This window comes from Ischnura elegans, chromosome 13, assembly GCF_921293095.1.
Source record: "Ischnura elegans chromosome 13, ioIscEleg1.1, whole genome shotgun sequence".
Lineage (NCBI taxonomy): Eukaryota > Metazoa > Arthropoda > Insecta > Odonata > Coenagrionidae > Ischnura > Ischnura elegans.
Genome location: NC_060258.1, coordinates 3,061,026 through 3,070,119, shown reverse-complemented (window position 1 = coordinate 3,070,119; position 9,094 = coordinate 3,061,026).

Sequence of the window (9,094 nt, the reverse complement as noted above, 5' to 3'; positions counted from 1 at the left end):
CAGCGGATCGAAAAGTGACCGCTCTGACTGCATATTGAAAATCAATCAATCAATCCGAATATCAAAATATGATTGGTTGCATCGCCTTCCTGTCAATCAAGCAATCAAGTACGTCTTTGAACCGTGTTTCTGCGATGAAAAATGACAGTTAAGTTAACTTTACAAAAAAAGCGGCGGCGGAGCACCGGAAAATGGTCATTTTAGCAAAGTTAACAAAATAGTTATATTTCGTCGCAGAAACAGGGTTCAAAGACGTACTTGATTACTTGATTGGCAGGAGTGCGATGCAAACAATCATTTTTTGATGATCGGATGGATTGATGGTTTTTCAAAATGCAGTCAGAGCGGTCACGTTTGGGGAGGGAGGCCCCCCGCTCAGAGGGTCGAAGAAAGGGACCAGCGAGGGTGAGCTCGTCGAGGAAAGGTTCCTGTACTAGGGACCCTTTCAGGTGCTTTGCATAGCAGGGAGGAAGAAAAAGTACGTTCCCAACAGCCTGCCGTGCGAACGCACCAGCTACGATCACAGCAGTGAAAGGGTCAAGTGAGAATCTGGGTAATTAAGAAAACTCTATGAGCTAGAATATAATGCCAGTCTTGACCTCTCACTATCAATGTGTTCGTCACTACATACATTTTTCTCGTTATGTTTGTAAAAAAAATAAACCGCCGATGAGCTTCACATTATGGCGGATCGGAGAAATGGATTTTTTTCAAATCCATGGCCCAATGAAAAAAAGTTGTGGGACCGATCAAAAATAAGGCCTGAAAATTTTGAGACCTCTTGGTGAACCCCTGACCCTCGCTCTAATGCAATTTAAAAGGAGGGTCATGATTCGGAATAAACATATTTCGAGCATTTTGACGTATCTGCCACCGTTTAGCCACAAAATGCCTAATTATAGTCCGCGAAGAAAAAATTCCAACGCCCACGCAGCGTCGCGCATGCAAGAGCCGTAGGCCGATCCCGTCACCTCCCCGCTCACTTGTCCCCCTCCCACGCCTAGAATGCAGCAAAATTCATCCCGCGTGTGCTGCTAGGAGGGCGTTCATATTTGATTATATAAATCGGAAGATGGTAGAAGGTAAAAATCGATGCGTAGTGAGACGACTTGTCCTTTATTTGGACCTCGTCGACGTTAAATCGACGTAACCAACAATTAGAGAAGTGATGAAATATTACTCCAGATTACTAAAACACGTGATAAAATGTCTATCGTATCCTGAATGTTATGCACTACAGCCTTGCCTACGAAATTAGGGGTGTTGCGTTTTACAAGGATGACCACTCATGGCTGGAAAATGCTGGCATCTTTGTTCTTGTATTTTTTTCCAATAAAATGTTTCACATCGAATATTTGACCCCTCAACGCTGTGACGCGCACCGACTACGCTTACTGATCTTCTTCATGAAAAAGTTTCTCCCCCAAATATTTTATTTTAAATTATAACAAATTACAGTGTTTTTTAAAAGAATGTTTTATTTCTATACGGTTTTCATCGTGATTTTATTTCAATTGTTTTTTGTAATGTTTCGATGAAGTTCTGTTTCATACCGGCGATTTGACTAATTTCGTCCCAAAAATAAAGGCCTTTCTTCAATTTCATTACCTTGAAAACTGCCGCCTACTTCGCTTGTGAGACGTCAAGAAGGGTCAGCTCCTCTAGCATGAGACACTATATCTTCCTCATTAGCTCACTGTCCTCGCTTTGTATCTCTCTTGTGTGTCATCACCTCAAGGCCCCAGTGTATTGGGTTCGCTTCGTTATTCCTTAAGCGAAGGGGCCACGTGGTTCGATCTGCATTTCTTCTTTCACGGACAGTAATCAACGAGAATTTCTTAACAGTTAGCATGTACTACGGCTCCTTCGAGATATTTTCTCTTCTGTAAGATTTACGACCGCTACTGGTCCGTCAGAGAAGTACAGGAAATGGAATTGAAAGATTTTGAGAGATTAAGACCATTCTTTTATTGATCCCCAAGTAGATGTTGCTCTGTCTAAATCCCGCGATCGACTCTCCGCTGCCAAGCTGCTTACTCTCCTAACTCCACCTTAGGCGTCCCCACGTGATCGGCATTCACCTCTCCGATTCGTTGCAATCGCCGTGGCGTGTGAGGCTCGTAGGTCGCTGATGTTGCAGTACCTATTGGTGGGAAAGGAGCGACCGTAAACCAGAGGGATGTGCAGGTAAGGTGCAAGCAGAGGAAAAGAACGGATTTCGAACATGAGGAGCGAGCATCCGGTCTCTTACACTTCTCTCGATGGAGTTCGAAAACACGCTTTTCGGTCCTCCAAACCATTCCTGCTGTGTGGTCCTCTTTGAGGCTGTGTGTTGTGATTCTCGTCGGGTTTACTTCCTGTGCGTGGTTATTTTTAAAATATGGACACCGCGTAATGGCTTCAGCAAGCATAAAAATATTACAATTTCCAATTTTCATCGAAATATGGGAGAAATATTAGCAAGTGACTCAGAGGAGAGTGAAAGTTAGAAAAAATGATGCAGAAGAAACGCTGAATGAACGAATCAATGAACGATCTGAAATAGGCCCACTACGGCTGAAACGTCTATTTATCAGTATATCAATGTTTTAATAGGATTAATGGCGTCACTCGCTAGGATGACTCATTACATGTTTTTTTTCCTTGGTTCTAACCTGGCATGGATTTGCATTAGAAAATACAAACCCTTGTTAAGTTTTGAAGGATCTAAGGTTTTCCCGGCGAATAGACTGGAGGAAGAGGTCTCAGGTTTCTAGCTGGCTGCAAGTGTTCGAAAAAAACCTATGACCCGGCTGGAAACCCGAGAACTACTCCTCAATGGTAAGTTTTGTTTGCATGAACATGCATGTATATTTTGCTAGCATGCGTAATATTTCTACGACCTTGCCGTGTGCATGTGGCGGTCCTCTTGCATGCTGCATGTTGGTGATTGGTCACCCCCTGCCAAACACCCTAGAGGTGGCTCGCAGGGTATAATGTAGATGTAGAAGTTTTATATCCGCAACGAGCTTTACTTTCAAATTGTAATCCTAGTGTTTATGCAATCAAAACAACATTGAGCCATCGAGGTTGCACGAACACTAGGATACCTCTGTGAACATTTCATAGTAGGTAGTGGGTACTTACATAGAAATTGGTTGTCTTTTTTGCGAAAATTGTTCAACCTTGACCTCATGCAGTTACGCCTAAGTTGAAACTACAATACATATGTTCCTAAAAATTACTAGCCCGGTCAAAATAGACATCGACCCTTGCATAAATTCCCAACAAGCTAAAAATTCACAGGAACGCTAAGAATAACATTCTAATAATATCCTGAAAAGAACCCATCAGTTCCGTGTGTGCAAAGAATTTTTTTCAAGGTCAAAGGTCACGAAAATGAGTTTTTTTTCATTTTAGGGCCAAACGATTAGTTTTTCAATAAAAATTGATCAGATCAAAATTGTACACCAGATATGTACGAAATTGTTTGTGTACTTTTATCTCTTACATTTACCATTCATGATTGTTGTTTTGTTGTAATTGCTTGATTTATGTAAATTATGAAAATAACAAGAAATTTAAGTGAAAGTTTGTATTTTCCGTGTTTTCCGATTATTCGTGTCGCTCCTCCTCATCATTAGCCCGGATAATCGAGAGTTGCTATATAAAAAATAAATAAAAATAAGTGTGTTACTTTATCTTTTAGTAGGGCGAGAACCGAATGCTTTAGGAAATGATTATTCGACAAGATTATTTTGGTGGCTTTTTAGATTCCTGCCCAGTTTCAAGGAAAACAATTTACCAAACTATAGACATCTGAAACACAATGCATTTTTAAGTTTTATGAGATGAGAAATTACATTTATTATGAGATTTATTCTTTCATAGTATTTTTATTAGCAATTGGAACCGTCCAATAATGTTCGGAGAGCGGAAAAAATACACTCGCAGCTAACTTTCGATTGGCTTTTTCTCGGAAATGGTAAATCTTAGAGAAGAAAGTAAAATTATAATTTTTTTTTATAATTTCCTGATCTGAAATTAAAAAAAGGGTGGTTTCCTATTTTATTATAATTGCCTAAATCGAAAGATTACTCCTTGAGTACGTATTTCACGCTTTTAGCTTTTTAAATGACGATATCTATTTTTAGCGATCAAATAAAATGCGAAAAATTTCAAGCGTGCGAAAACGCGACGGCCAAGTATGAATGCTGTGAAAAGGCCGTGTGACGTCATTCTGGTTCCTGACGCCGCGGTGTGATGCCATCTTGGTGCGAGGCAATAAGCACCGCTGTTAGCAGGTAGCACTTGGCTTAAATAAGGATTATAAATTCTCCATCAATCGAAGGAAACTTTCCGACCACAGGCAATATTAATGGGTGATTATTAAGACATGTTTCCCTAGCTTTATGCGTCATGCATGCACTGCTATAATTATATCATATTGACGGTCACCCATGATATATTATATCATGAGTGACCCACCGCGCGGAAGAGATGGGAAAGGGTTGATCTGATTGCATCGGTTCCATTTTAATCTGTTTTCAAAACAGTCCGCGATGTGTGCAATGCGATCCACTTAACTTGCGAGGAGTAGCACTGAAAAGTAACGAATTTATCACATAATACCATCATTGGTGTGGCTTTCGGTTGTCACCATTATTTATACCTTATTTCCCCGTGAAACTCGCATTAATTTTCTCCGTCAGCGACGCGAGTGGCGACTTTGGTAAACACACTTGAATGCGCTGTGGACGAAGAAACATTCGGATGCTTGATTAACATCCTCTATATCTGGGTTCTCACTCTAACTAAATTATAAAATTCACGGTTATTTTCAGGTTTTCACGTTTTAAATTGCGTCAAATTCACGGTCTGCTAATAAGCCATTTTAGAAAGAAATATTGACCACATAAAAATCACTGGCCGCACGTAAACTAAAAACATAGCAAACGCGATAAACGCCGGGAATGCAAAACGCAGCAATGAAAGGGCTCTTATGACGTCGCCTATCGTTAGCAAAATTTAGGGCCGGCTAAAGGTTGTGAGCGAGAAAATGGAGGGTGACAGGGAAGTGAAGATGTGTCTGATTTCTCGCCAGGGCTAATGATCGCTTTGGTTAAAGGTCGCCCAATCACAGCCTTAAGGTCTGTGTGTGGTCATGACACACGGACCAATATTTGCGCCTCGAATATACGTTTGCAGATAAATGCGTGGGCAGTATCTGCGAGCGACTGACCTATTTATTTTTTGACCCGTCAATCGTAGATCTAAAATCTAGTTTGAGAAGTTTTAAAGGCTTTACGAAGAAATACACGGCTATTTCCAGGTTTTTTCACGGTAGACGAAATTTACGGCTTATTCACGGTTTTGAGGTTTTCACGATTGAGTGGGTACCCTGATTATTGTATGTTGCGTACTCGGTGCGCATCACGGCGTTTAGGGGTCAAATATTCGTTGTGAAACATTTTATTGGAAAATTACACGAACAAAGCATTTTCCAGCCTTGAGCTGTCACCCTTAAAAAAATATATAAAATGATGTTTCCTGGTGTTTAGGTCAATAAATTAAAAGTTAGCAGCCAACGTTTCGTTTTATTTTAAAAACATCTTCAGGGCTATGTTAGAAAAAAAATGTGAAACAATATAAAATGCAGAGAATAAGGCAATATACAATATATATACATAAAAAAGGAGCAATCGGTTTTTTTTATAAACAATATAATTTATAGAAATATATATATATATATATATATATATATATATATATATATATATATATATATATATATATATATATATATATATAAAATCTTGATGAAAGCGCACTAAGCGATAATATAAATATGTGGCCGATCGAGGCGAACGAACAAAAATTGTACTACTAAAACATAGACACGTAAAAAAAGGGACACTCACAAATAAACGTTCAGACGTTTCAGCGGATTGATCCGCTATCCTCAATGCTGAAGGTGAACTCTTCACCTTCAGCATTGAGGATAGCGGATCAATCCGCTGAAACGTCTGAACGTTTATTTGTGAGTGTCCCTTTTTTTACGTGTGTCTATGTTTTAGTAGTACAATTTTTGTTCGTTCGCCTCGATCGGCCACATATATATATATATATATATATTATAGATATATATGAATGTTCAAAAACACAGTCACTAAACATAGACACAAAAAAAGGAAAACATATTTTGGTTTTGAAATATAAACCATTTCCTTAAAAAGTCTTTTTTTAATATAATTTCATGATCCAAAATTTCGGCGTTCTCAAAATCAAAAATAAGCCATTGTTTATGCTATGGCTAGCAAGAGCACACAAAGTTATACCACCTTTTATTGTTGATTTGTGTTGTGAAATTCTATTTTTTAAATATTGCGATGTTTGTCCTATATAAAAAGTGTCACAATCAAGGCAAGAAATTTTATATATTATATTACTGTTTAGATTTTTAGGGGTTTCAGATTTTATTTTTGTGTATAGGAGCTTATTTAGAGTTTTAAGATTCTTGTGTGGATTTTTTTATTTTTTTTGAATACGTTCGTAATTTGTTCAGAGAATTTACCAATATAGATAATTCCACGGTATGGGGATGTTGTATTTGCTGAATCATTTTTGTTTAGTGAATTTTGAGTACGTGAAAATCTAGTGTTGTTTTTGTGAATAACAGAATGAACAAGTTTTTTTGGAAAATGGTTTTTCTTTAGAATATCCTCAATTATTTTAATGTTTTTTTCGTGAAATATATTATCGCTCAAATTCAGAGCTCTAAATTTTAGTGCAAGCGCTACATTTACTTTATGTTTAAGAGGGTGATGTGATTGGAAATTTAGAAATCTGTCCGATTTGTGTGGTTTCTTCCACCAATCTACATGAATCGAACCATCATGATTTCTAATAATTAGCATATCAAGAAATGGTAGAGTATTATTTTTTTCATATTCTATTGTAAATTGCAATTTAGGGTGGACAATATTAAAATAATTTAAAATGGTGTCTTCCTTGATGTCATTGGGAAGTGCTAAATATAAGTCATCAATAAACTTGTAAATGAAAGGAATTTTGAAAGGCAATCTAGTGATTATATTGTCTAAGAGATGGTTCATCGTCAGATCAGCTAAAATGGTCGCTACTGGGGAACCCATGGGGACTCCATTTTTTATTTGATATTGCCGGTCCTTATATTGTAAATAGCCTTGATTGACAGTAATATCATATAATTCAAAGAATTCTTCCTTGTTTAATTCTGTATGATCAGATATTAAAAGCCAATTTTCTATAATAATATTGTTTAATAGGTCTAGTGGGATGTTTGTAAAAAGAGATTTAACATCTAGAGAGCACAGTTTATGATTCAGGGGAAATGCTTGTTGTTTAATTTTATTATAAAAATGAAATGAATCTTTTAAGTTAATTTATCGGAGGATAGATTCTTAAGAATGCAAGCAAGGAATTTGGCACATTCATAAGTTGGACTATTAATGAAACTCACCACCGGTCCTAGGGGTATAATAGGTTTATGGTCTTTAACTAAACCATACAATTTTGGAGGAGTACCGTTGTTTCTTGTTAATTTACATTTTGTCTTAAAATCTATTTTCTTTTTTTTTCTTCGTTGTATCGTGTACTTTTAAAAATCTTGGGCTCAGTTAAGTTTCCTGCACTCAATTTTTTCTCAAGTACCCGTATTTTGCGCGTAAAATCAAGTTGCCCGAATTTGAAAGACTGGCATTCCCGTAGTTTACGAGGTGTGTTAAAAAAATATCGCGACTTTTGTGTTTTTTCAAAAATTATTTATTTATTCATGAATATCTATTTTGTCCCCTTCAAAGTAATCCCCATGAGATATTATACACTTGTGCCAACGGTTTTTCCAATCTTCGAAGCATTTCAAAAAATCATTTTTTTTATCTTGTTCAGCTCCTCCTTCGATGCCGTCTTTATCTCGTCAATCGTAGCGTAACGTCGTCCTTTCATGGGTCTCTTCAGTTTAGGGAACAAGAAAAAGTCACAGGGGGGCAGATCTGGGGAATACGGTGGCTGCGGCATCATTAGTGTGTTGTTTTTGGCCAAAAAGTCGCGCACAAGCAACGATGTGTGAGCAGGGGCGTTATCGTGGTGCAAAAGCCAATGTTTGTTCTTCCACAAATCCGGGCGTTTCTGGCGGAATCCTTCGCGCAAATTGCGCACAACTTGCAGGTAATATTCCTTATTGAACGTTCTACCCTGTGGCAAGAACTCATGATGCACCACGCCCCTGCAATCGAAGAAAACTGTCAGCAAAACTTTCACATTCGACCGAACTTGGCGCGCTTTTTTCGGTCTTGGTTCGTGCGGCAGCTTCCATTAAGATAACTGAGAGATAACTGAGAGATGATTGAGCTTTGGTTTCCACGTCATAACCATAAACCCACGATTCGTCACCAGTTATGACCCTCTGCAGCAAATTTGGGTCGTCGCGGACCCAAACCCAACCCAACCCAACCCGACCCGTCTCATGCCCAAATCATTTATAAAAATCGAATAGCACGAGCCAATCGATATGTTTAGGTCCTCAGCAACTTCTCTAACGGTGATTTGACGATTGGCCAATACCATTTTCTCCACTTCATTAATTTTTTCGTCTGTTGTTGAAGTGCTCGGGCGTCCGGCACGCTCCTCGTCGTTCACATCTTCTCGGCCTTCTGAGAACATTTTGTACCACCGATAAACGTTGCTTCGGTCCAAGGTAGCTTCTCCGTATGCCACAGTCAACATTCGGAATGCATCCGCGCACTTAATTTCGTTTTTCACACAAAATTTGACACAGGTTCTTTGATCCATGGTAAAAATCGAAGACGATCCAAAACACGTGCAAGCAAAGCAGCTGTCAACAATTAAGTAAACATTCAAAATGGCCGAGCTTGTCGGCATAAGTGACAGACATGAGTACCAACATAACGCCACAAAAAAATCGAAATTCAATTATACGTTACCCGCGAAAAATTCAAAATTCGCGATACTTTTTTAACACACCTCGTATGATCCTGTAAGTTGAATTTTTTTCATAACGAAGCCAAATCCATTACTAGCAATTTGCCGAAAACAAATTGTTTATACCGCTAAA